Source organism: Cimex lectularius, unplaced genomic scaffold (genome assembly GCF_000648675.2).
Source record: "Cimex lectularius strain Harlan isolate CLEC.00 unplaced genomic scaffold, Clec_2.1 scaffold241, whole genome shotgun sequence".
Classification (NCBI taxonomy): Eukaryota; Metazoa; Arthropoda; class Insecta; order Hemiptera; family Cimicidae; genus Cimex; species Cimex lectularius.
Genome location: NW_019392841.1, coordinates 462717 through 489897, shown reverse-complemented (window position 1 = coordinate 489897; position 27181 = coordinate 462717).

Genomic DNA, 27181 nt, shown 5'->3' with positions numbered 1-27181 from the left:
TCACTGGCACCCACTGTCCAAAAATCTCTCTTTCTCTCTCTCTCTCTCTCTCTCTCTCTCTCTCTCTCTCTCTCTCCCTCTCTTCCTTTCTTCGTCACTCTCTCTCCCTCTCTCTCTCACACACACACACACACACACACACACACACATATATATATACACTCTTTCTCTCTTTCGCTCTCTCTCCCCCTCTCACTCCACTGTGTCTCTTTCTCACTCACTGGCACCCACTGTCCAAATATCTCTCTCCCTCTCTCCCTCTCTCTTTCTCTCTCTCCCTCTACCCCTCTCTCTCACTCCATCTCTCTCTCTCTCTCTCTATCTCTCTCTCTCTCTCTCCATTTCTATCTCTCTTACTCTCAGCCACACTATTTATTTTATATGCCAATAAAATTAACAGCACCATATATAAATGTTATCATGGAATGTTCGGCAATCATTTTAAACATCTTAAATTAAAAGTTAGATGATAAATGAAGCAATTATTGAAGTGAACCAGGATCTACTAACTCTAAATGAATGGGCATAACATCATGGTTTAACGATTAATCCTAGTAAATGTAACAGTATGATTGTTCGACATCTGTAACTTATCGGTAAATTGGAAATATATGAATATTAATCCAATAATATTAGAGAATGACATAATAAGATATGAAAATGCGCTAAAGATACAAGGTGTCTGAATAGACCATAAACTAATTGGATAAAACAAACTAGACTTGTTGTTAGTAAAATCTATTCACTTTTGTACTCTTTTAATAAAATCATTTCAACTAGTAATATATTTGTTAGAAAGAAAATAATTAATTAATTCATGAAACCTCATTTCCGGTACAATGCACCTATAATGTCTGATTTGTCTGATAGAAACGTGATACACAAACAACAGAAAATGTAAGACATGTATTAAGACTAAAGTATGATAGTCCTATATGTGATACATGTAAGAGAATAAATATGTTAAAATATGATACATTACAAAAAATAATTATCATATCAATAATGTTCAAAATGATACCCTCTAAGCAACCGAACTATATATTTGTGAAATATAAGAGAAAAACATTTTCTTTTCGTGCTAAAGTTTCGATCTTTATTAAGATCATCTTCAGGGACTGGGATTTACAAACACTGTTTAAATTTAACAAATACATGTAGGATGTAAAAATAAGTGAATTTATATAATGCAAAAAATATATTTTTTTATATTCAATCAAAGTATTTCTACTCACTCACAGTCTTTGTTTTCTGCGTGAAAGTGTTCTTTCACTCTCAACACGACACGCAAGAATGGCACACTTACGCAGAAAACAAACACTTTGAGTGAGTAGAAATACTTTGATTGAATATAAAAAAATATAATTTTTGCATTGAATAAAATCGCTTATTTCTACATCCTACACGTATTTGTTAAATTTAAACAATGTTTGTAAATCCCAGGCCCTGAAGATGATCTCAATAAAGATCGAAACGTTGACACGATAAAGAAAATGTTTTTCTGAAACCTACATCACACCAGACCGCATCTCACGATTGCTGAATAATCATCGACTAACGGTCGCTAATCACCACACATATAAGAGAAAATTAAAACATTAAACTTGAGACAAAACAATATATACGAAATTTCAGTTCATAGAACTAAAACATACGCCAGATCTTTCTTAAATACCAGCATAAAGCTATATAATAATGTTCTAAATAGTATTTCCTCTGAAAATATTTAAAACTTCTGACGGAAAAAATTAAAACCATCATAAAATCATGAAAGCATGAATTAATTAATATTATGTTTTATATTGTGTGTTTTTGCATTCCATAAATAACTATAATAACGAAATTTAAAGAATAATTGTTTAATTAATTTAAAGTCATGCCAAACTATCAAAAATGCTTGTTAAAGTTTTTATTGTTTATCTTTTCTTTTCTTTTTTTCTTTTTTTTATTGTTATTCGTTGATTTCTTATATAGATAAACACATATTGACTTATAAATTTATAAACGAAAAATTGTTGTAATGTCAAATATTTAGTAAAACATGTGTAACACTTGGTTTTATTTCTTTGTATTTGTAAAATAAATCGTAAAGACCAAAAGCATCTGCATAAATTGTATGTAAAATGTAAAATGTACAAGTCACGTTAAGTGGAAGAAAGTTCCACGAGACCTAACTTTGCGTGTTTAAATAAAACTTTTAATCAATTAATCAATCAATCTCTCCCATTTAATGAGACTCACTATTTATCCTTCTCGTTTAAACAGTATCTTTCTCTTATTATCGCTCTTTCTCTGCTTTCTTTTTACTCTCTCTCTCGCAACTCTTTGGGTTACAACAATCTCACCGTAAGTCGTATAAGAGATTTGCGATTTTTTTGAACATTTGATTAATCAGGTCTTTCCATAAAAGGTATCGATTTTTGTAACATGTCATGCGCTATAACGTAATAAAATAATTGTAATTGTAATTAGATTTCGTGGGAAGTAAGTTGAAAAAAAAAGAAATTTACGTTATTTCGTGGTAGAGCTTGGTAGCTATTAAGAAATCAAACCCTGACAATTTTCCAGATCATACGAATCTACCCACGAGAAATTTCATTTTTTCTGTCTGTCTGTCTGTCTGTCTCTCTCTCACTCTCTCTCTCTCTCTCTCTCTCTCTCTCTCTCTCTCTCTCTCTCTCTCGCTCGCTCGCTCGCTCTCTCTCCCCTCTTTCTATTTCTTTCTCACCTCTCTTTCTTCCTCAATCCCTCACTTCTGCTGTCTCCCACTCTGTTTCAGTTGCTCTCTCTCTCTCACTCTCTCCCCTTTCTTTCTTTCTCTCTCTCTCTCGCTGATACTTTCTCTTTCCGTCGTTGCTTTTCCTGTCTCCCTCACTTCTATCTGCCTATCTGCCTGCCAGTCTTACGTATATTTGTGACTATTTCATTAATTTACTCTTTAAAAATTGAATCCGTTTTGAATTAATCAAGTAATAAGGTAGCAATAACTTAATCGGTTAATAATTAATTTATTTTTCATGAAAAAAAGTTTTTACTATATATTTAGTTCAAATAAGCGTTAACATGACGAAAAATGAACCAAATTAAGATGGACTGCAGATTACACATAGCCACACAATATTTCTCTCTATGTTATTCTGACCACATACAGATTGAATATTATAATATAATACATTATGTACGTAGTATGGGTTGATGATTATTATTTGATGTTATGGCAAGTAAAAACATCCTTGATTGATGTTAAATGTTTTCGAATGAAAGATGATTTTGAAATTTATAATTAATTATTGACACCGATTCATGAATATGCAGACGACGTTGTTCCATTTAATCACAGCGGGGTATGAAACTTTGCCTATAAGGCTGCTTGTGCGGCGGAACCTATTGTTTCTGCTTTCTGTGATTAAAACCTCTCAATTTTCCCAAGCCGGCTTAATTCCCCGTCATAATTAGTTTCCCAGGATGAAGAGGTCCGTTTGTATTCCGGGAGGATACCTAGCTCCTTAAGAACGGGTCAATGGAGATTAAAACAGACGGGTTTACAATTAAGAGGCCCCATTCGGGGCGACAATCTCACCCTCTTGTCGGATGTGAAGTCAATTTAACGGTGAGGGAACCCTTCTCTTCCCTCTTCTTCTGAGGGCCAATAACGGCCGTCTCCTATCCCAGACGTCTTTTCTAATCCCTGTTAATTCCCTTCAATAGATTTGTTACCGAAAGTGGTAAAAGATAATAGCATAAAAGTCGCGTCTGAAAAATATATTAGCCTATTATCCTTTCTAACTATTAGTATTTTAAAGCCACAATTTAAATTCTCTGGTTTTTCAAGTCTGGAAAATTTTAAATTGATGACTAATAAAATGTAAAGCAGAGAAAAAAATGTCAGAAAAATTAGAAATGTTTCCAATGTCAGACAATAGTGGGTCAAGAAAATTAGTTAAATTCGGTCTTTGGGGTAATTCGCTGAAATCGATTATGTGCTTTTATAATTTCTTATGGAAAATTGATTTAGAGGTTTTATGACACCTATGGACTTTTGCTTCTATCTATTAATTACTTTTACCGACTATTTACGGCTAATTTACCATCATAACCAATTGGACTGGACAAATGTTTTCAAAAACGAAAAAATAAAGGCGAAACGAGTGAAGGAGAAATATTTGTTGCTGTGCTACAAGGGTGGATGAGGATGGAGGACGGCCGCCCTTTTACAACTTGTAGCCAACGCCGCGACAGCTCACTATTTCTCCGAATTCGCCCACCCTCCGGACGACCGTTGGTATTACTTGTGTATATTTCCGCCAATAATAAAAGATTTATTGGCCACGGGAGAAAGAGAAGAAAGAGGGAGAGAGAAAAGGATGAAGAACTTCTTTTATTACACGAGGAACAAATCCTTTTGAGTAATGTTTGCAAGAAGGGAATTTTCTTATTTGACGGTAACCCCAAGCTATATTTTTTCATTGGCAACAATATATATGTAAACGAACTAATTTCAAACAATTCTTTTTCCATTAGACCAAAAAATGTAATCACTATTACATCTATTAGGTTTTTTGATCCGACTGACAAAATAAATTCTTTTCGATTAATTAATCTTTAATTAAGGTTTTGGTTGTGATAAGAAAATCAGTGTCACGTGCGGGATTCGAACACACGACCTTCGGCTAAATACGCAGCTGCTCTACCACTGAGCTATCGAGACTTCGACCAACGTCCCACCTCAACACCACCTTTTGAATTTTCCCTCCTTTTTGCCATTTTAAACAACTCTTTTTCCATTGGACCAAAAAATGTGATCACTATGTTTTATTAGAACCTCGTGATGAATGAATGAAAAAATAGAGAATACAATCGAACACAAAGCTTCAAGCTATTATACTCTTTTTTCTGTATTTACATCACACCAATACTCATTCATTCATTAACTAATGGGGAGTCGGTGGCCGCAACGGTTTAGGCGTTGACACGGCGCTCATCACTGTAACGTAAAAGTCCCGGGTTCGAATCCAGCGGCCCTGCATTCAAACCCGACATACAAATGGGCTTCTTTTCAAAAACACTGGCACCCCGAGGGTTTATATGACCTCTACTTTTGCGAACGTAAAAAAAATACATAAATAAAATTTTATGAACTAATTGTCCCAGGTGGAGGAGTTATACTACTACAATGACTTGTTTAACATAAATGAAGCAATGAATTCATAGACTACATCGATGTAGTCTAACTTGATTTTGCACCTTTGAAAATGAAAACTCTAAAGATAAGGAATTTTTTCCTAGTTCTTTAGGTTCGTTCAATTGACTGATTATAAAGTAAAAATATTTGTCCTTTCTGGATGGCTCTAGCCGAAGTTTTAGATATAGACACGGATAAAATACCGATATTTTACCGATAAATTGAAGTATTGAACTTAGGCGAATCGCAGCATGGATGAAAATGAAAAATTTCCTCTTGTGGTGTGTGGGGTGATAAACCTTCTATTTGATAGTTTCTGTTGCGTGGTTTAGTGGACTGTAGGAAATAAATGAAAAATAAAATATAGTGAATAAAAATAAAAATAAAATCACCTTCTGCTGCAGCTCAAAATCAAAAACGAGGTGTACAAGGGGGAAATGAAACGGAAAAGAGTGTTGGTCGATGATGAGATAAGGGATGGGAAACCCTCACCTCGTCTTGGCAAACTCCAGCGAGAGCTTCAGAGGGTGGATTCGCACGACAGTCGCGAGAGAATTAATAAACTTAAATATTCTACCTGTGCAACCAACGATCTGCAGAAATCGCGATTTGATCGGACAACCTGATCAAACGAACTGGACAAAATTTCAGAAGCTTTATCTCCGACTGCGATACATGGACTGATGCCGGTCAGTGCAGGGTGCGGCCGAACACCACCCTCTCGGTACAGAGTTCAAAGGGCGTAAACAACAGTTTCCTATCACCCTGGTATGTCTATCCTCTAACAAAAATCAGCAAGGATAGGCAGACCTGGACGTTAGGTAACTAATAAGTAATTATCATAGAATAAGCGAAAATGATGGCCTAAGACAAAAGTACTCACATCCAAAAGTAGTACGTTATGCCATTCCGATACACACTGCTCGCGTCCTAATTAATAAAATACTGTTTTTTCATACGTTTTAGTGGTCAATTGCCCAAGTTACATCTATTCTTTCCATGTAAGGTTCTGCTCGTGACACTGACTTTTTTATCTCAACCAAGACCTCACATAGAAAGAGAATTAATTAATTGAAAGAAGTAACTTAGTCAATTGACCATTAAAACGTGAATGAATTAATATTTAATGAGTAAAAGAAGTATCACTTCACTAAACAGCTCCCCGTGGCCACTTCATAAGTCGTTGAGAATCCAATCCGATTACACGACATTTGTAAATGGCAAAACGAGGGAAGGTTCGAACAGTTGTAGGTTGAGATGAGAGTTGGTGTCCGAGAGGATCGAAGTCACGATAGCTCAAGTGGTAGAGCAGCGGCGTATTTAGCCGAAGGTCGTGGGTTCGAATCCGCTCGTGACACTGACTTTTTTAACTCAACCAAGACCTTACATGGAAAGAATAATTAGATAAAAGATGTAACTTAGTGAATTGCCCACTAAAACGTAAATGAATTGATGTTTATTGAGTTTTAAATTCATATCTTATTTATTAGGACGTTATAATTCAAATATTCTCAGCGTAGCTTGAAGTAATTCGAACGAGTTGCCATTGTGTAGCCGATTTGTGCAGTCGGAGCGGTAAGGATTATTCAAAACACTTTGACCTGAGGCCAAATCAAATTACAAGGTTGAATTGTATAAAAACGGCGTGAGAATAGAAGCGGTTGCGAAATTGCAACACGGTTAGTTGGAGCGGGCGTAAATAAAAATTCCGTCCACGTGCTGAGCAAATTGCCGTCGGGGCAGGACTTATTTCCCATCTTATTCCCTCCCTCGGATGCCCACCCGACAACTCTTTGGGGAAGCAATTTTTCATCGCTTGCTAATTATTTGCGAAGGGAGGATTTGGAAAACACGATTTCAGATAACGTTAACGTTCTGATAGTTATCTTCACGAAAACAACAACAAAATAATTTGTTGAACAACGCGAACCATAAATTGTCTTGATACGGTACAGGAGAAAAATTCATATATATGTAACATACCTTTTCACCACTACGACCAAATTGATTAAGATCATACCATGGTAACACATACACCGATGTAATAATTACATTTTAATAATTTACCATTCCAATGATCACGAGGTATTTCACGACACTCCGACGCTTCCTTAGATCTAATATGGGCAATTAGTTCTTTTATTGGGGGACCGCGGTAGTCGAGTGGTTAGCAGTTCTTTTATAGCAACCTAATGGTCGGGGAGTAGGTGGTGGTAAAAGTTGGGCACAGTGACGAAGATATGTAATAAAAAGAGAAGCCGAGAAAGCAAAAAAATTAGTTTATATATATATATAAACCTATATACAGGGTGAATTGCTACTCGTGCTACAAACTTCTCCAGTAGATTCTTCACCCTAAAATGAACAAAAAAGTTCATATTGTCCATGGTCCGATTCNCTAGATATAGAGAGAGAGAGAGAGAGAGAGAGAGAGAGGGAGAGAAAGAGAGAGAGGTAGAAGAGGAATGATGAAGGAGGGAGAGGAAGAGTGAGAATGTAAAAGAGTTACGTAGTTAGATAAATAGCTAGCATTATAGGCATGTAGTCTGACTGCCCAAATAGTAAGTGTTGAGATGGGTTGGAAATATACAAAAGAAGTAGAGAAAGATAGCTAGAATGTATAAAAAGTGAGAGAGTGGGAGATAGAATGAGAAAGATACTAACATTGAAAGGGGGTGGAGGGAAGGGGGAGTGAGAGAGAAAGAGAGAGAGGGAGGCAGAGCGATTAGGTTAGAACGAGACGGTTGATTCATAAATAAAGAGTTAGAAGAGAGAATATTGTAGAGAGCGAGGGAGAGACAGATTGCGAGAGAGTGATTCAGAAACATATTTAGAAAGAGAGATTGTCAAGGAAAGGGAGGGAAAAACAGATTGAGGTAGATAGACACACAGACAGATAAAGAGGGAGGGAGAGAGAGAGTGTGAGGGAGAGGTAGAGAGGTAGAAAGATTAAAGGAGAAATGTTGGGAAGGAAAACAACATGTTCATGTCATAACATATAATTGTGCACAAATTATGATACACTTAAAAGAGTTAGGTAGATTAATATGTAAAGAGATTAATATGGAGATAGAATAGACGAGTGAGTGAGTTAGAAAAAGTGCAAGTAGATAGAACGGAAATACATCAAAGGGTTACATAAACAGAATATGGTAAAATTCTTGCAATCATAGGATACAGTTACTTTAACTAATTTTAACTATTTTTTAATGTATTTATCGTAGCAATAGGAAACTTTATAGTCCTGACAATACAACTATGAAATACACTAAAAGTTTAACTAGATTTAGGCTTTTCTCATTGATTATTCGTTTAATTAACTTTTAAAAATATCTTGTTGAAGGATGACAACAATTAGAAAATCTGATCGAGGTTGAATCTATTCCTTTCAATTGGTCTCGTTTAGTTAAAGACTTATGATTATCCATCAGTGCTGTTTAAATGTGATCCTCCCAATGCCCTTGACTGTAAAATCTATACTCAATTGAAAATGCTATACAGACGGGTTATATACACAATTTTTTTCAGTTTCAGTCCCGAATAATGAGCTAAACAAATGTTATTTCACTGCTCAAATCATAAAAGGTCGAACCATTTTTCAAACCGTTGTGTTTGGCCTGGGATAATTTTCCTTGTAAATTTAAATTCTAAATGATTTATTTAATCTTTTCTTTGACATACCCCTTAATAAATATTATTATCGTATACTTAGGTTTTAGATACTCAATTTTCATTTCAGCAACGTTTTAAACTTTGCATTCATAATTTCTCCATCAGTACAATAATTTTTTGTTGTTATCTAACAATTGTTATTCAACTTACTCGTGCTCGAGTGAAGAAAGGCAGGAAACTCATTTCGGGGGCCCCTATCTTCTCTAAATTGCGAAGTAATCCTCTCGACCCGGGGAGTTAGTGGCTTGAGGGTATTACTTCTTTCGTACGTCTAAGCCGTCAACAAAGATCCCTGTTTGATTCAAACGAGAAGAAAAAGCCAAATAACTTTCCCAGGATAGCGCACTTTGGATCCTATTATTAATTTAAAATAATGTGATCCATAATATATTTTTCAAAAATTCAAAGTTGTCTTGAAGAATAAAAAAAATATATACTGCATAGGTTACCTTATTAGCATCAGCTAATGAAATAATTTACATCCTTTTTATTTATTGAAATGATTGATAGTAGCAAGATCAGCGTATTAATAAACCGTGTGACACAAAATTTGGATTTTATTATTCGGAGATCGTGAGATGCGGTCTGGTGTAACGTAGGTTTTAGAAACATTTTCTTTATAGTGCCAACGTTTCGATCTTTATTGAGATTATCTTCAGGGCCTGGGATTTATTTATTGCTTAAATTTTACAATTACGTGTAGGATATTATGAAAAAATGAATTTATAGAATGCTAGAAAATTTTATGTTCAATCAATGTATTTGTACTCACTCAAAGTGTTTGTTTTCTGCATATTTATATTGTGTATTGTATCTATATTGTGTCATTCTTGTGTGTCCTGTTGAGAGTGCCAGTGAGATATTGCGGTTTTATGTTTATATACATTGGATATTGAAGGGGGTGGGGAGGGAAATCGGGAAAAGAAAATCATTTTTATACGAGGAGTTGGCTTCTTTGAAGTGAAAGGAGCCGACAATGGGAAAAAAATGGGTAATGGTTCGGCCAGATTATCCTTTCAGGATTATATAGAAAGGGATAATTGGGGAAAGGAAAGCCAAATTGTTGAAGAATGAGACTATGTAGAAATGCTTGATGTGTGGAATGTGATGATTGTTTTATATGTTGTATTATATGTTTTGTGTGATGTGATGATGATATATGTATAGTAACGATATTATTTTACAATTTTCTACCACTCTATATCTTCATTTTTTTAATCTAAAATTTTCTAGCATTGTATAAATTCATTTTTGTTAACTAAAATTTTCTAGGATTGTGTAAATTCATTTTTTTATCTAAAGTTTTCTAGCATTGTATAAATTCATTTTTGTTAACTAAAATTTTCTAGGATTGTGTAAATTCATTTTTTTATCTAAAGTTTTCTAGCATTGTATAAATTCATTTTTTCACATCCTACATATATTTGTAAAATTTAAACAATGTTTATAAATCCCTGGCCCTGAAGATTTCTCAATACACATCGAAACGTTAGCACGATAAAGAAAATGTTTTCCTAACACGTACGTCACACCAATGACAGCATCTCACGATCTCCGCGCGCGCGAATAATCATTGACTAACAGTCACTAAACACCACACATTTGGATGTTATTTTGGAATACCTAAATTTGCTTAACATCTTGCTGAACCCAATTTATTTCCAAATTGGGAATTTATTTTTGGATGTTTACTTCCAAATATAATAACTATTTTACACTAAAGCTTACAATTTAAATTAGTATTTTGGCAAAGGCAATACGCCCTGACTACGTTTGCCTCGTTATGCAAATTAGCACAGTACGTAACGCCTTTGAACATAACTAACATTAATCACGCTAATTAACGCCATCTATAATACGAGACGCGAGATTTGGGTTACAACAATCTCACCGTGAGTCGTATGAGAGATTTGCGATTTTTTGAACATTTGATTAAACACGTCTTTGGCACAATTACACAGAAGACAAACACTTTGAGTGAGTAGAACTACTTTGATTGAATATAAAAAATATATTTTGCATTGTATAAATTCACTTTTCCACAGCCTAAATGTATTTGTTAAATGTAAACAATGTTTGTAAATCCCAGCCTCTGAAGATGATCTCAATAAAGATCGAAACGTTGGCTCGATAAAGAAAATGTTTTTCTGAAACCTACATCACACCAGACCGCATCTCACGATTTCTGAATAATTCTAAATTAAAAGAAATACTAATAACAAAATATGTATAATCATCTTCTGTGCCTACTTATAAATTTTATATTAAGTCTGCATATTAATTTTACACTATATTTACAAAAAATTTAGTTTATTATGCGTTATTTTCGTTTTTGTTTTTTAATTTAAATTGATTAATCTCTCTCTCTGTCACTCTCACTCTCTCTCTCTCTCTCTCTCTCTCACTCACTCTCTCTCTCTCCCTCTCTTCCTTTCTTCGTCACTCTCTCTCCCTCTCTCACTCACACACACACACACACACACACACACACACACACACACACACACACACACACACACACATACACACACCTATCATTTAAATTGTTAAATTTTCCTAATTATTATTCGTGTTTTAAGCAATCACTTCCTACACTTCCTATAATTCAGTACAAGCAAAGATGCAGAAGGCGGTTAAATCCAAGGAAAACATCAGTGTCAGTAAATTTGAACGAGGATGAGACCGCAACACCATGGCTTTTTCACTTTCGCTTGTTTCCCATCAGACTCCAGCCAGAGGATTTTCGAACTTACACAAAACTAATATTAACCGTGTACATAAAACTTCTTTGGCATACCAGCCTCGGCTTCCGGTTTGGCGGGCGCTCCGTAGTGCGGTCTGATCGATCAGCCAAAAATCTACCGCTTGTTCGATCTACGGAGTTCCACGTTTTAGACAAATTTTGGGCCTGAATATAATTTGGACTAAGCTTAACCCATTATGCACGTAAATATTGTTGTCAAATATTTTAATGAAACTTTATAGTTTTGTTCCTCACTGGGTGGTCTTCAGAAAAACTTTTTTAAATATGTCTCTTGTCATTTCATGATATGAAGATATGCCAAATGGCCTACGCCGGTTGATTTTATTAACCAAACTAATTATTTTAATTGATTTAGTATTTATTTATACAACGTATGTCTGAGTTGAAAAATTAATGTCGCGAGCAGGACTCCCTACAACAAACGGATCAGTACTCCGTTGGCTCTACCACATGAGCTATCGTGTCTTCTGTTCACGAGACACCAAGTAATCATCTCAACCTACAACTTTTTCGATAGGTGCCCTCGGAGGATCTGACACGTAGGAGAACGGTCATAGTCACCGGATTAAGAATAGGCCATGCGAGGTTGACACACGTCCAAAGTCCACACGTGTGTCCGGCATGGAAAGAGCGGTGCTCGATGTGTCCCATCTGATCAAGAGTGCAATACCTTGGCTCTTTAAGGAGAGCGTGTAGGTTTCCCACCCGATAAGACTCATGCTTGAGGACAGTAGGGAGTTCCGTGTTACGATAAAGGAAACAAGTTCTTTTAATATGTATACAATCCTACAGATAGTTCAGTGATCCTAGCACGGGTTGAGAGTGTATGTATTTACTAGCGTGTGTCAGAGTGCCGATAGATAATTTTTTATGTCTGCTAGTAATTTATTGTAAAGTATAAAAAATGGATTGCCGGCGGACCGCGAGAAGTGATAAGCTCAACTTTGTACATGTACGTATGTACGTACATGTGCATATTTGAGCTTACATAAATCCAAATGCTAACCACTACATCAACCACATGCTTGTGCGTAACCTACAAATAAATAGTGCCACCAGAAAAAGATATTTAACAAAAAATAATTACAAGTATTGCAATAAATAATTATTTCCGTATAAATTAAATTAATAGAAATAATTGAACAATTAGCACGAATCGACTTAATTCTGCAAGTAAGCAGTGTCGATGGAGAAGCATATTTTCAAATATGTTTTATAAACGCTAAGACTCAACTAAAGTTTTCAAACGTGACCAAAAAAGGGTTTCAAAAAGTAAATAGAAACTTTGCAGTTTACAATACGCCAAAATGACAAAATTAATAAAAAATAACGAACATAAGTAAGAACGTGTAACTGATTGACGAAACGCTGTTAAACATCCGTAAAATTGCTGCAAAATCGTAAAAATTTTACTATCATGACGTTTTAATTTTATTATTCATGTAGTTTTAGACGGAATCAACCGAATTATGTTCTTCTTTACGATGAAAATTTAGAAAAATGTTTTTATTTTTGCTTAAATGAGGGCATTCGTCGTTTCCTCCATAGCAGCAAATTATCCGCCGTGTTTTGTATACAAAATTAGAGATTGTCCCAAGATTAAAACTGACCTCACTAATACGTCTGAGCATTTTGTAAATAAAATAGAGACAACTTATGTTTTATTCAGGTGGACGACAGTCTCTATTCAGTGCTTCTTAGCATTCTCACTAGCTTTCTCTGTAACTCAAGCACCCAGCTATATTTCAGCCCTAGGAACGTATAAGCTCCATCCCTCTTGGCGCGTGTAATATTTAAATGAACCCGATTATGTCCTCTGTATTATGCATTGTAACGGCATATTTTATTGTGAAAGAGAAAAAAGTTATATATTTAAAAAATCTTCTAAGAAAATATTAATAAACAAAATTCAACGTACTGAAAGTTGGACTTTTGAAAACTTTTTTACAATCCATTAGATTTCGTGGTCCAATTGACCAAATAACCTCTTTCAATTAATTAATCTTTAAGTAAGATATTGGTTGAGATAAAAAAGTCAGTGTCACGAGCGGGATTCGAACCCACGACCTTCGGCTAAATACGCCGCTGCTTTACCACTTAAGCTATCGTGACGTCGACGCCAACTTCCCATCTCAACCCAGCTTTTGATTTGAATAAATAATAATTATTCAGAAATCGTGAGATGCGGTCTCGTGTGATGTAGGTTTCAGAAAAACATTTTCTTTATCGTGCCATCGATTTCGATCTTTATTGAGATCATCTTCAGGGCCTGGGATTTTCAAACATTGTTTACATATAACAATTTCATTTTGGATGTGGAAAAGTGAATTTATACAATGCAAAATATATTTTTTATATTCAATCAAAGTATTTCTACTCACTCGAAGTGTTTGTCTTCTGTGTAATTGTGCCATTCTTGCGTGTCTTGTTGAGAGTGCCAGTTAGATTTTGCTGTTTTATGTTTATATACGTTGGATTGTGAAGGGGTGGGGAAGGAAGTCGGTATAGAAAAAAGACATTTGCTTTTCTTGAGGCGAAAAGAGCCGACGAAGGGCAACAATGTGTGGGTAATGGTTCGGCCACATTATCCTTTCAGGATTATATAGAAAGGGATAAATAGGAAAAGGAAAGCTAAATTGTTAGATAATTAGACCATGAAAAATATTTGATGTGTGGAATGGAATGTAATGATATATGTGTCACGATCTGTTCTCGATTCAACAAGACGGGCACAACTCTGAATCCTTTTTATGAGAAACAGAGCCCCAGAGGACTTGATCGAACCTGAATACAGCCAATCAAGTGCCTTTTTATAATCAAATTTAATTAAAGTTTAAAAACAATTTATTAAACACACAAGAAAATAATAATTAAAACAAATAAATTTCCTTTTATATTTAAAGTATGTAACATTTTTGGATTTTTGAAGTCAAAATTGTGTTGGTGTTCAAAGTGGTGGGTAGCGAGTTCTGTAGGATTTTGCTTGGTTTTTTTGCAATCATAGATATGTTGTTTCACTCTCTTGTCCACATATTGGGATGTAAGACCGATGTAAGTTGCCGGACAGTTTAAACAGTTGATCTTGTAGATTATGTCAGATTTATTTGTTATTGGTGTGGGATCTTTAATTTTGGAAAAAAAGTGTTTGGATTGTTTTATAATTTTTGAAAGCTATTTTGAAGTTATCGGACGAGAGAAATGTGAAATGTGAAATGAAAAATTTATGTGATAGGCCTTGAATAAATGGCATGGAAATGTATGCTGGTTTGTTTGTATTTGATAAACTTAATGTAGTATTATTAGTAATATTGGATGGTGTTAGTGTTGAGTTGTAGTTGTTGATTATTCTATTGATAATATGTTGTGGTTGTGGGTAGACATGGTTATGGAGGATCTGTTTGTATATCTTCATGTTCTTGTGGTGAAATGATTCATGGCTTAGGGTAATCATTCTGTGAAGTAACCCTTTGACCGTGTTTATTATTGAATGAGGAGGATGGTGAGATGTAAAGTTGAGGTAGCGATCTGTGTTTTTTGGTTTTTGATACCAATCCGTGATTAATGTGCCATCTGGTTGTTTTATTACGAGTGTTTCTAAAAATTTTTTTTTCGATTTCATGTGTAAATTGTAGGCATGGGTGAAAGCTATTAAATGTATCTAATGTAGTTTGAATTTGATTTGTGGGAACTGCTGTCAATATATCATCTACGTATTTAGTGAGGAAGGGTAATGTGAAAGGAAGTTGTGGTATGACTGTATTTAATAGATGTGTCATGATTATGTCTGCCAGTATCGGGCCTAGGTTTCTACCCATGGCTATACCAAATAGTTGTTTGTAAAATTGATTGTCGTATGTAAATGTATTTTTCACATCCTAAATGTATTTGTTAAATATAAACAATGTTTGTAAATCCCAGGCCCTGAAGATGATCTCAATAAAGATCGAAACGTTGGCACGATAAAGAAAATGTTTTACTGAAACCTACATCACACCAGACCGCATCTCACGATTTCTGAATAATTATCGATTAACGGTCACTAATCACCACACATTTCTACACCAGATGTATAAATAATAATGAATTGAATAAATAATTTTGAAAGAAGAATTAATTAATTGAAAGAGGTTATTTGGTCAATCGGACCACGAAATCTAATGGATTAAATAAGCAAAATGAAGTATATCTTCACTAAAGCTCTAAGGGTGACCCCCCTCTCTTAATCCTTTACACGACATTTGAAAAATGGTAAAAATGAGAGAAAATGCAAAAGGTGGGGTTGAGATGGAATGTTGGGAGTGAATCAAAGTCACGATAGTTCAAGTGGTAGAGCAACGGCGTATTTAGCTGAAGGTCGTGGGTTCGAATCCTGCTTGTGACGCTGACTTTTTTATCTTAACTAAAAACCTTAATTAATTGAAAGATATTAATTGGTCAAGCGGAACACGAAAACTATTGAATTTAATAATATATACATTTGACCAAATAAGTAACACCAATGCTAGAATAATCAAATCAATTCGTAATCCAATGTACCTAGCCTTCTTATTTCAGTTATGCTTAGAAAATAAATAAAAGAGAGATATTATGTAGTTTCATCATAATTCGTGATCCGATTGACCAAATAACTTTTTTCAATTAATTAATCTTTATGGTTAAGGTATTGGTTGAACTAAAAAAGCCAGGGTCACGAGCTGGATTCGAACCCACGACCTTCGGGTAAATACGCCGCTGCTCTACCACTTGAGCTATCGTGACTTCGTTTATTTAGTTTATTTTAACGTAAAAGCTTTTTTTTTATCTCAACAAAAACCTTAATTAATTGAAAAGAATTTTTTTACAATGCACATTCACTTTTGTAATCTCCTATAAAACCTTTATAATAATATTTTGTTGAATCGGTTTGACGAAGGATTGTTTTGTCAGCACTAGGCAGAGTGTAATGTTAAGGGGTGATGTCTGAAGTGTGTAGGTCGCATTTGTGCGAGAGCCAAATGTTCTCTCGGCCCCTGTAACTTTCAGACAATTCCGCCACTTTATTAATGTATCCGAGGAAGTTCCCGAGGGCGAAAGTTTAATCTATTTCCCGTTCAAAAGTTTTATTTGCTATTTGTTTTGTCTTATTTTCTTCAGCCACAAGTCTAGTAGGCCTGTTGTCGCTTTGTCATACCTATTATCAAATGAAAAACGACAAGGTATAAAGTCTTTAAACAATTCAGAACTAAATTTATCTACTTTTATTTCGACTTTAACGCGTGAAAATTTATTACGGCAGACAAAATTGTTTGATAAATAAACTGAACGTTTAATTTTAAATCGGATCTGACGAGGAGGATTTATAGTAATTTGGAATTCCCTGTAGTTTACCCTAGGATAATCGGTGATAATTTCCATTCCGAATATTGATAGAATGATTTGCATTATTAACTTTTCCTATATAGAGACTTCTTTATAATCCCGCCGATTTATTCACAAGGCTATCCGATTAAAAGCTACTCGTTTTTTTTTCCACCCAACCCCTTTTCGCACTCGCTCTTATTTCTGTATTGCGTTAATTTTGAATAATTCCGAGTCAGTCTCTGTAATCACTTTTCTCCCTGGCGGGTCCTTGGCTTAGATCGCAGGGAGATTGAATTAATGCTATTCCTCAAGTCGCCCGGGTGAATTGAGTTAACATATTTCATTCGGCGAGGGCATACATATTCATAATTTAAATGAGATTTAACAGCCAATTGAGACGGGGGCAAAAATATGCAAAGCTAACCGGAAGTAATATTTTATTAAAAAAATTAAATGGAAAGTCAGTACGCAGTGACAACATTTTGACTGATTTATCATAGGTAGTCTATGAATAGATACCCCTTTTGTAAGAGATCATGACCTGCAAAAAAATTTTAATTGCCGGTGCCGGTGTTTTTGAAAAAATGCCCATTTGTAAGTATGACGGGTTCGAATACAGGGCGGCTGGATTCGAACCCGGGACCTTTATCTTACAGTGATGAGCGCCGTGTAACGCGTAACCGTTGCGGCCACCGACTCCCCTTTAAATTAGTATTAGGACAGAATAAATTTGTATGTGTTAAAGGCTGGAAAAAAAGCAGATTTTATATGTAAAAATTTAACTTTCTTATAATTTTACAACAAATTTTCTACAAATTCAAATAGAGACTAAACAAATACATCGTTTTAAAAAAAAAACTACAAATCGTGCGACTGGTCCGGCACTACAAGCATCGTTATACGGGAACTAGACCAAAAAGGGGAAAACAAATTACCAATCTTTTTTTTCCCTTTGATATCAGGTTGAACGAGCATAAAGCCAACGTCAGACTCACCAGCGCACATAAACAACAAAATAATTCCTCCACCCTACCAAATCCGCTACATGTAATCAACATAGAAGATTTTAAAAAGAGGAACATAACAAAAGATATGGACCAGTCAGACACACATTGGGACCAAAATCAACGCTAAGCAAACACTTACCGCTTCTAAAACACTCATCAGACCGATTTGGACTTAGGGAATAGAAATTTGGGACTCGGCAGAATTGTCCAACATCTAACGAATCCAATCCTTTCAATCAAAAGTTCTCCGCCGTATCCTAAACGTCACCAGTCAAATGATATATAAATACCTTAAAATCACATTCATCTATGATCTGTTTCGTTGCTTCCTCAATTTCCACTCTAAACTATCCCCCATTCTTACCCACTGCTCCAAACTTTTTCCTCAACCGCTCACCCTTATAATCCTCCACGTCGTCCAACCAGACGATGCCCTGTCGTAACCTTCCAAAAAATAAATAAAAATAATGAATTTATACAAAGCGAGAAAATTTTCCATTAAAAAACAAAGAATTGCAGCATTGTATAAATTCCTTTTTTTAGCTATACTTTTCTAGCACTGTATAATATTTTTGTAATCTAAAATTTTCTAGCATTGTATAAATTCATTTTATTTTTTTTAATCTAAAATTTTAGATTTAAAAAGTATATAATGCTATAAAATTTTAGAATAGAAAACAAAGCATTGCAGCGTTGTGTAAATTCTTTTTTTTAATCTAAAATTTTCTAACATTGTATAAATTCATTTTTTATCTAAAGTTTTCTAGCATTGTATAATTTTTTTTAAATCTAAAATTTTCTAGCATTGTATAAATTCATTTTATTTTTTTTTTAATCTAACATTTCTAGCATTGGATAAATTCATTTTTTCACATCCTACATGTATTTCAACTATGTTTATAAATCCCAGGCCCTGAAGATGATCTCAATAAAGATCGAAACGTTGGCACGATAAAGAAAATGTTTTTCTAAAACCGACGTCACACCAGACCGCATTTCACGATCTCCGAATAATCATTATCTAACGGTCACTAAACACCACACATATTTACACACGTTATTTATTAAGTTTGTTGTAAACAAAATGGTCGAATGTAAGAAGAGTTTACAATACTATAAGTCAAATGGATCCGTTGCACTAGTAAATCCTTCTTTAATTGGTCATGCCCTTCAGTTGCTCAGGTCGATGCCATCTGATATTAAAAAGCGCAGTTAATAAGTAAATTGAATGGTGTCATTCCTCGGTTCCGTACAGAAGGCCAATAGGGATGCTACTCGATATGACATTAATGCTCGATTATTTTGATCCCCCTGTTCCGATTTTGGGAGAATGTAAAACTGTTGTATTTATATGGTATCGATAGGTATATCGTTTTGTGTTCCGTTTTTATAAATTGAAAGTGAATTTATTTATAAGCGAGAGTGTGCAGTTGGAGAGGATCGATTATTGAATAGCCTATCGTCGTTTAATTAGATAACTTAGAATTAATATGTGTAACAAGTTGATGGATCAATATCTGGTCTGTACTTTTGAATTTTAATTTTCAAGCATTTGTCACTAATAAAGTGCCACAGAAATTTTTCATCCATCTTACCTACAAGAAATTTTGACAAATTCAAAAGAATGACAGCACAGTAAATTCTAAGGTGTCTGACCCATCTTTCTTGAAATAACAAGGGCTTAGAGGTTGGAGGAGGTACAAAAATTAACTCTTTTGGATGGCACAAAACTATCCATTCCAAATTTGTATTTTCTCTATTTCTTCCGCCATTTAAACTAATTTAATTGTCAGTGTAAGCGATACGAAGAGAATTGGGTGAGTAACAATTTTTTTTAAAATAATGGGACTAAAAAACAAAAGTCAAATCATATAAATTCAATACTGGAATTACTGTCACAATGGTATTAAAAAACGTTAAGCTATAAAATTTAAGTTAAATTCAGCTTCTTGATCACACTTTAATAAACCAACAATGTCAGTTGTGTAATGTAAGTTTAATTGGAAACGCTAGTTAAGTCAATTGATGTGAATGGCATGCAATAACCACGTCATATTGCGCCCGAACTATTTTATCCGGAGCCTGGTCCCTTTCCGATGAATTACTTTTCCTTCGTTTTAGAAAACGGACTTCAAAATATTTTTTCGCTACATATGACTTTGAGTGTCAATATGGCCAATTCAACCAGGCCGGTTATGGTCCGTTGCGTTTGGCCTTGTTAAAAACAGTTAAACACAGAATAATTAACGTCGTCGAACTGTCTCGTTAGTTCTGTCCATATGTTGTTTTTCATGATTAAGCTGATGACAGTTGTGTTTTATTTCTCTGTTTTATTTGTAAAGTAATCCAGTTTTGTAGTAACTACACTTCAACTATTTTATTTGATACAGTGTATTTCAATTTGTTAATAGTCAGTAGTGCATGTAAGGGAGACTGGTTTTTCTCATGTAATAGTAACAGTAATACTTGATAATTTAAGTTGTTTTCTCGTTTGAGAAAAATAAAACGTACGCAAGTACATCCTATTTTTGTTGATTAAATGTTGCTTTAGTTACGGGAGCTGGTAACAAAGTTTAGGGTTCTGCCAAAAGCCTTAACCTTAAAAAAGTTGCTGCTTAGTAAAGCATATCGATTTTTGTTTATGGGTAATAAGGTTGTTTTAGATAGTTGTTTCTTTAAGTTCTAAAACAAGTTGAACAACAATAAAACAATAATAATAATAATATAACAAATAGGTCTGAATATATATATGTTGGTTAGTAAGGTGATATGGTTTCGTAAAAACTACATATTATATAACTGCACAAATTGTCATTTTGTCGTTTCTTGGAATCAGTAAATAAATAAAATCAAACAATAGGCTTGTGTTGAGGGAAAAGCTGGGGACTTAATTTGAAGATGTTCAATTATTATACATAGAATTAATGTTTAATTAAGGTTTTGTTGAGAAAAAAAAATCAATGTCACAAGCGGGATTCGAACCCACGACCTTCGTCTAAAAACGCCGCTGCTCTAATCACTTGAGCTATCGTGACTTCGATCCACTCGGACACCAACTTCACAGATCCACCCCACGTTTTGAATTTTCCTTCCGTTTTGCCATTTTTCAAATGCCGTGTAATCTATTTGATGAAATGGCCTCGGAGAGCTTTAGTGAAATACTAAATTACTTTAATTAAAGATTAATTAATTGAAAAGAACTTTGGTCAAGCGGACCGCGCAACCTAATAAATTATACACAGAGTTGTTAGACCCATTATCACTAGCGAATGGGTGGTTTGGCGGACGAAGACATTACAGCTAATCAGGAACCTCATTACTGCCCTTAGGCACACCGGCGTATTACTGGAACTGTGGGGTCTTGACAAGCCAACCAACATCCAGCGCGTCCAATCGTTCTAATGAAAAGTCCTCAAACAATTCGTCACAGCTCCTTAGAACTTCACTAAGCTCACTATCTACAACTACTTTAACATTCCTTTTGTCAACAACTGATCGTTCCCGACCCTAACATCTGGATGATCCATCTTAGCCCACACATTTACATCCCGAGAACCCGCGAGTCAATCGACAATGGCCTCGAGACCTCCTTGCACCTCAATCCCACCCCAATTGGCTGATATTTTATGACTGTGTCTTCCAAAAAAATAATTGTGATCACGTTTATAACATATGTATAGGTAAAATTAAATAAATCTAAAAAAGTTCTATGTCATTTTTATGTACTTTTTCTAGTTGTGAATTTTTGAAAATCAGGCAGAAAGTCTAGTTATTTGCGTTCTTACTCTTTTGCGACCATGGAAAATAGGGTGAATCTTTTGAATAGAACTCAATTGATTCCATGAAAACCAAAAGATGTTTTAAGTTTGTATGAAATGGAAATGGGATTTTTTTAAAAGAGTATAAGAATGTATACGCAACGTGAATATAAAGTGATTCATTAGGGTTGTTTAATTTAACAAATGAAAATTTGTTTTTGACGTTCCCCGTTATTCTTTTCGCCACCATTTACGAACCTATGCTTTTCAAAAGGCTGGAGAGTTTATACAAATACGAAAAACTCTTTTAATTTTAACTCTGTTTAAGGGCTGGTTGTAAAACCCCGTGAACAAAGGCAATTTTCTCGTATTGGGTGGGAGCCGGCTGATTAGCAAGGTTTAAACTGGATGGATGACGGATCATAAATAGTTGAAACCGGAGTGACTTTGAGCAGAACGGATCGTGAAGGGCTATGACGACCAGGTTTGCGGTTCTGGTTGGGTTTTAGGTTGAATGCAGTCGTTTCTCATTAGCCGACTCCATTTTATGTGCCTTGTTTGTCCAGTGCTCTCCCCTCGCTATATACCAGGAATAATAAATATTGTTAATTTATTTTGGTTTTTGGTAATATGTGGTGCATTAAATTGTAAAAATCACAGTCTTTTATGCCTGTTGTCCAACAATGGCGAATGTATAATGGAAAAGCGCCCTATCTTTTAAGACAATTTTTTATTTCCCACCTCAATATCTTTTGGCAGTTTTGACAAGTAACTTATTTCTTAGTAAATTCATTAGATTTCGTGGTCCGATTAATCAAATAACATCTTTTAATTAATTAATCTTTAATTAAGGTTTTTGTTGAGATAAAAAAGTCAGTGTCACAAGCGGGATTCGAACCCACGACCTTCGGCTAAATACACCGCGGCTCTACCACTTCAGCTATCGTGACTTCGATCCACTCGGACACTAACTTTGAAAACTAGCAAAAAGGAGAGAAAATACGAAAGGTTGGGTTGAAATGCGAAGTTGGTGTCCGAGTGGATTGAAGTCACTAGCTCAAGTGGTAGAGCAGCAGCGTATTTAGCCAAGGTCGTAGGTTCGAATCCTGCTCGTGACACTGACTTTTTTATCTCAACCAATACTTTAGATTAAGATTAATTTATTTAATAGTATTTCTGATCTATCAACTGGTGTACCGGCATAGTTTGTTCGGCGGTTCAAGATGCCTACATTAGCAAGAAATCTTTGCGGGAAAAATGTTAGNTATATATATATATAAGAGCTATTATATCTCCCATTCTATATTTCAAGTATACCGGAAAGTCTTAGTTCTTCAAGGAACTTGATTAGTCGGCTCGGTTTTAGTGATTGAATCTCTTCTACGGTTACGTGTATGTCCCAAAACACTTCCTCCTGCGGGCAAGTGTAGCACCTCAGTTTGTTAGTAGGTATGTTGGGGTCTCCTCTACTTTTCGTCAGAATCTACACGTGCCTTGTTGGGTTATGCCAATTTTCTTCAGATGTCTATTCAGTTTGCAATTTTTCCTGCTTCCTTTAATACATTCTGTTACCTCTCCTTCCAAAGTTTGTTCGGAGGTTTTTGGATTGTTTCTGTCCAATGAGTGAGTTTCATTGTTCCCTAATTTTCTTTTTAACCGTCTGAAGTGCTCACTGATAGTGTGCATTCCTATGCCACAGCCCACAGAAGAGCTCGGGTCCTATCAGCGGTATAGCCCCTTTTCTTGCAAGGGCATCCGCTTTCTCGATGCCTAATACACCCATGTCCTGGAACCCAGCAGAGGCACAACAGTCTGTTTTGTTTTCTAATTCGACAAAACAATTTCGTGGTATTTCTAGACTAAAAATAGAATCTATTTTGGCGGAAAAGACAGTCGAATTCAATAGAGCGCGTAAAACTTGATAGAAGAGTGTTTAAATAAAGCGTTGAAGTAGTTGGAGTAGACTGTTCTCCCTGTTGGAATTGGGGTGTGGGGCATTTAATCTCGTGAAGTGATTATATTCAAACTTGGCACTGTATCAGGACTTGCTGCTCTCGCTATTTTAATTACCATGACAATAGGCGCCGTTCATCCCAAGGTATTATTTACAATCCCCGCCTACGATACATCAGCTTGTACATTGCCCCGGCCGTAAATAAAGCTACGAGTTATTAATTGCGGCGGTAGGAAGGGGTTCGTATCGGCGTTGAGATGTCCCACTGATGAAGTATGTATACCTCACTTGATTAAGTCGGCCCCCAGGGCGGGTTTTTAGCCGGATCTAATCTGCGAGCGGTCTCGGTGAAAGCTCGTCTCGACCTTTTTGCTCGGTGAGGACATTGAAACAGGAGAGATTAAATCAACTCTTCATCCGAAAGCCCTTCCAAGTCCCTAGTTAGGTAATAATTAGATTTTTTCCTCGTCGCCCCTCTTGAACCATAAAGAGAATCAGGAAGGAGGAAACCTCAGCAGTCTGGTGATTTGAGACCCGCCCGATTTCCAAATCGCTCAGCTTTAATTTAACCTTCCACCTAAGCAAACTGTAATACACATTCGTCACCGGCAAAGGGAAAACAAATTGTGTGTTCAGTTTCTTTTTATATTTAATCTAATTTCTTTTCGTTTAACCCAGATGAACTTAATCTTGTAAGCCGTCACATAAAAATAAATTTTACCATAGAGTATTTCTTTTTGGAGTCTCAAGACTATTACAATACAAAAAATTGGTATTACATGAAACTTTTATCATGTTATATACACGTTTTACAAAAATTGTGGTCGTAAATAAAAATAAATAAATTAATTATTCGGAAATCGTGGGATGCGGTCTGGTGTGACGTAGGTTTCAGAAAAACATTTTCTTCGTCGTGCCAACGTTTTGATCTTTATGAGATCATCTTCAGGGCCTGACATTTACAAACATTGTTTAGATTTAACAAATACATGTAGCATGTGGAAAAAAGTGAATTTATACAATGCAAAAAAATATTTTTTATATTCAATCAAAGTATTTCTACTCACTCAAAGTGTTTATTTTCTGCGTAAACACTTCGAGTGCGTGATGCATGATAAAGAAAATATTTTTCTGAAACCTACATCACACCAGACCGCATCTCACGATTTCCGAATAATCATAGACTAACGGTCACTAATCAACAAATAAATTAATTAATTCAAACATACGAGGAATAGGCTTTGAGTGGCTATGTTTAAGTTCGAAATAATATGGTATTGGTGTTTTATGCATAGCTAAGTTTTTGTCAACATAAACCGCTAAGTATTTGACATTTTTGTTCAATTAAAAATAATCTGCGCGAAGTATTTAATGTAAGGGGTGCTGGAGGTGAGAACAAACTTAGGATTTGTGTTATTGTTGATTTGTGTCCATTTTTTTAGTCCGATTCCTTTAGTTTTTGCTGCGGTGTTATTTGCATATAGTGCCAGTTAAATTTTGGTTTTGATTTTTCGCCTGGTATGGGAAAGTTCAAAAGAAGGAATATCAGCTTGAATTTGTGTTTTAACCGATTATGTTTACATTCGACTTCGAATGTCCTAGTTTTGAAGTAGTTAAATAAAAAATGCATCAAACATTTTGTGAAATTATATAATTCTAATTTATATAACAAATCAAACCTAATTTCTCATTTAGATACATATATGATAGAATTCTGTAATCATGATCATTTCTACATTTTAAAAACCTCTGAACTACACATCTACAGATACATGAGGTTTCTTCCTGTGATGCCCACAATCATCAAAAGGCTCATTTTGAAACGCTTAATGCTATCCTATATTCAAATATCATTCCTTATCAACATTTCAGATATAGGTAGATAGATAGATGCTGTTTATGTACTCCAAAAGAAAATAAACCGAATATACCGTTACTTTAATATCATTTTAACCTATTTTTTATTACTTAATTATTGTTTCTAAGGTCTTGGTTGAGATAAAAGTCAGTGTCACGAGCGGGATTAGAACGCACGACCTTCGGCTAAATACGGTGCTACTCTACCACTTAAGCCGTTGTGACCTCGAACCTCTCCGACACCAACTCTCCATCTCAACATACAACCGTTGGAATTTTTCATCTTTTTGCCATTTTCAAATGACGTGTAATCTGATATTTACCCGAGAATCCCTTTAGAGGCATATAAGCACTATGTGTGAAACTAAGTGGATTCTGTGAGAGGTTATGTGTGTCTAAAAACGACTATTTAATTGAAACGCAAGCGAGTCGAAAATCGGTGAAACAAGTCACGTCTGGAATAACAAAAACACTGGAACCATGATTTCATATTTGCTAGGTTAGAATGATCGGTATCCCCTTGTGATACCATTTCCTCCGCTAATGAGAACAAAGAGTATTGTTAGTGTTCTGACAAAAAGCTTTTGATAGAGATTGGCACCCATGATCCTTTATCAACACCTTATGCTGGAACCCTGTTTAGCTGAACACTGATTCGCTGGCGATCCAGAGGGGATCGTATTTTATCACATCCTGACCAACATTACGACCCTCATTTCCACCAATTTGAAAATACCACTAATTTGTCTTCTAACCCAAATACAATCCAAGCAACCCTCAACATCCAAGTACACCTTGAACTAGCTAAGGACTAGGGCAAACAATAGACCCAAGTCTGATTTAGAAAAAAAAACAGTGTACATTCATCATTGATAAAACAGTATTTCCTTTTTCTGTACTGTAAAAAGCAATTATAGCTCCGTTACGAAACGTTATGATAGCTAAGCCATGTCTATTCAAGTCAGATACTCCTATTACACTTCCATTGTCTTTAACTTACCGAAATCTGCCTAAGTCTATTGGGGCCTAAGAAGAAGATCACTGGATGTTATCTTTTAATCCAATATTTTATGGCATAGAACTCTTAATACATTAAAATCCGAGGAGTGTAAAATCTAATACGATCAATTAATATAGGAATTGTTTCCATTCAAAGTATATTTTCTCTTGGTTACAGAACAACTTAAACGAAATCTTTAAAAAGAACTGATAAAATGGTAAAATCCACTCGGCAATATATCAAGACTCTACTTATATTTAGTTTGAAACTCCTGAGAGGATGTAACATCACTTAATCATGAGTAAAAAGGCTTATCCATTAATAATCTATTACTGTGATTCTCTAAGCTTATTCGCGGATTTTTTTAGTATCGGAAGTGTTCAACTTTTTCAACTCGGCCAACAAGTGTATAAACTAATGACATCACTTTTCGATGTCCTAACAGAACAAATTGGTTCTCATTCAACAATTAACCACTAATTGCTTGTCTTGATACATTTTATTTAGAAATTTTTATTAGAAATTCATTTCACAATAATTTTTTTTAAACCCCACGGTCTGAAATCTCGAAGAAATATGCTTGACTGGAAGATACAGAATCGTAAGGGGCAACTGGACCTGAACAGCCAATTCAGCTGTTTCCATCG